Source organism: Salvelinus namaycush, unplaced genomic scaffold (genome assembly GCF_016432855.1).
Source record: "Salvelinus namaycush isolate Seneca unplaced genomic scaffold, SaNama_1.0 Scaffold2243, whole genome shotgun sequence".
Lineage (NCBI taxonomy): Eukaryota > Metazoa > Chordata > Actinopteri > Salmoniformes > Salmonidae > Salvelinus > Salvelinus namaycush.
The window spans coordinates 30,001-32,500 of record NW_024059057.1 but is presented as its reverse complement, the minus strand read 5'-3'; positions in this window follow the sequence as shown (position 1 = coordinate 32,500).

Genomic DNA, 2,500 nt, shown 5'->3' with positions numbered 1-2,500 from the left:
GGTTCCATTTGTGGGTTATCGCTTCTCGGCCTTTTGGCTAAGATCAAGCTTGGTACCGAGGTGCCCCAGAGCTCGCTTAGTCAGAAGGTCGGAGATAGGAGGGCGGTAATTTTTGATAGGAATCATTGGGATTCTATTGAAGAGGTATTTATTGTGAGCTTTATTGAATTGGAAAAGGAGCATTAGAGGTTTTTTTTGTAGAGAAGTGCATTTTTTTCTGGTGAGAAGATGGCACAGAAAGCAGAGCAGAAGTCGGTGCCTGGTATGGGGATTGCCAACACCTTAAGATTTGCGTGGAAGGAGAAGGGATTGGAGCCGGCTGGAAGGGATACTTTCGGAAGATCCCTGTTGATGGGAGCGCTCAGTTTGGGGGTAAAGGATGTGTATTGCTTCCTGGAAAACCCATCGGAGGTTGCTTTCGATGTGACATTTTTCACAGAGGGAAAGCATGGGGAAACATTGAGGAAAGCCAGAGAAATGGAGAAGACAATGCCCATGTGTCAATATATAGTGACAAATTTGGCCAAGGTTAATTTCAGGGTGGTAACGGTTACCATGTATAACCCCTACGTGAAGGACGAGGAGGTGAGGAGTTTTCTTGGGAGATACATGGACAATATATCCTCAGCAAGGTACCTCAAGGACTCTCTTGGGTTTTGGACGGGGAGGAGAGGTTTCCAGGCTCTTCTGAGGGAGGATCCAGGAGGTCTGGGAGGATACCTCCATCCTCCGGCTATGTTCTCTCTGGGGGCTGACAGGGGAACATTATTCTATGCCCGTCAGCCTCCATTCTGCAGGCGTTGTATGGCCTATGGTCATACCTCGGCCTCGTGCAGCGGAAAGAAGTGCAGGTACTGTGGGTCGGTCGAGCACGAGGCGAGGGACTGTAGTGAGCCTAAGGCGTGTCACGGGTGTGGCTCGGTGGAGCACCTGTGGCGAGACTGCCCGGCTAGGCGCAGGTCATACGCGTCTGCAGCTGGGGGGGGAGCGAGAGCGGGGGATGGGGGTAGAAGAGAAGAGGAGCGGGAAGAAGGTGGTGGCAGAAGGGGAAAAACTGCACCAAAGGAGTCTGACAGAGAAGAGGAGGAAGAGGAGAAGAGAGCTGGGACAGAAGGAGTGGTGGCTGAGACAGAAGGAGTGGAGGCCGAGACAGAAGGAGTGGTGGATGGGACAGAAAGAGAGGTGGCCGGGACGGAACGAGAGATAGCCGGGACAGAAGGAGAGGGGGCTGGGACAGAGGGAGAGGAGGTGGAGATGGAAGGAGAGGAGGTCGGGATGGAAGAAGAGACGGGGGAGACGGAAGAAGAGGAGGACGAGATGGAAGGAGGGATGGGGGAGAGGGAGAGGATAGAGGAGGAACTAGTTAGGAGAAAAAGGACTGAGGAGATAAAAAGAGTAATGTTTGGGGGAATGATGGAGCTGGTGGAAGAGAAAGGGCCAGGGGGATGGAGGGAGGGGGAAAAAGCTCAAGAGGTTCAAATTTTACACAAAAAGGCTGAGGGTATGGATGCAGGGGAGTTTAAGAGGTGGCGTGAAAATTTAGAAAAAAAAATATGGAGATGTGATGAGGGAGAAGGGGTTATTCAAGGAGGCGGATAGGGTAGGGGTGGATGGGATAGAAGGGGGGGCGGGCGAGATGGAAGGAGAGGGGGAGGGGACAGAGGGAGAGGAGAGAAAGGAAGTAGAAGTGGAGGAATTGGACATGGGAAGGAAAGAGGAACTCCTTCGAATGATGAGGGAGAGGATAGAGAAGAAGGGGCCGGTAAAGGGTTGGAGGGAAGGGGAATTTGAGAGGGTGAAGAGAGAATTTGAGAAGGTGGTTAGGGAAAAGCTTCTGTCTGGAGATCAGGAGGGTAGGGCAGGGACAGAAGGAGAGGTGGAGGGGGAAGAGGAGGGAAAAGGAGGGAAAAGGAAGGGGAAGGGGATAGAGGAAGGTAGGGTAGAAGAGAGGAGGGTGGAGGAGCAAAAAAGGTTAGTATATGGGAGAATGTTGGAGATGGAGAAAGGGAAAAGGTCGATAGATAATTGGGGGAAGGAGGAAACTAGTCGGAACTTGGAGAGGTGTAAGATGGAGGTTAGGATGATGGGGAATAGAGAATTTAGGATGGAGCTTGTCAGATATGATAGGGTGTTTGGGGAGGAGATGAGGAAGCAGGGTTTGTATGTGGAGAGGGATAGGGCAAGGGAGAAAAGTGGTTCTTTGGAGCATATTAGAAAAACGAAGAAGAAGAAAAAGGTAGAGACTGTGGGTAGGGGGAGAGGTGGTGGGGAGGGAAGGGGGGAGGGAGAGGTGGCAGGACCTTCGGGTGTTTCTGCTTTCCTCTCTTCCTTTTCGTCCTTGGCACCTTTGAAGGAGCAGGTTGACAGTTGACAATTGGGGGGAAATGAAGGGAGGGAGTCAGGGACAGGGAGATGGCCCTGAGGAACACTTTGGGGTTGGAGGGTAGATGGGAGAGGGGAGGTGGGGGGAGGAGGTTTCACCTAGATGTTATTTGATTTG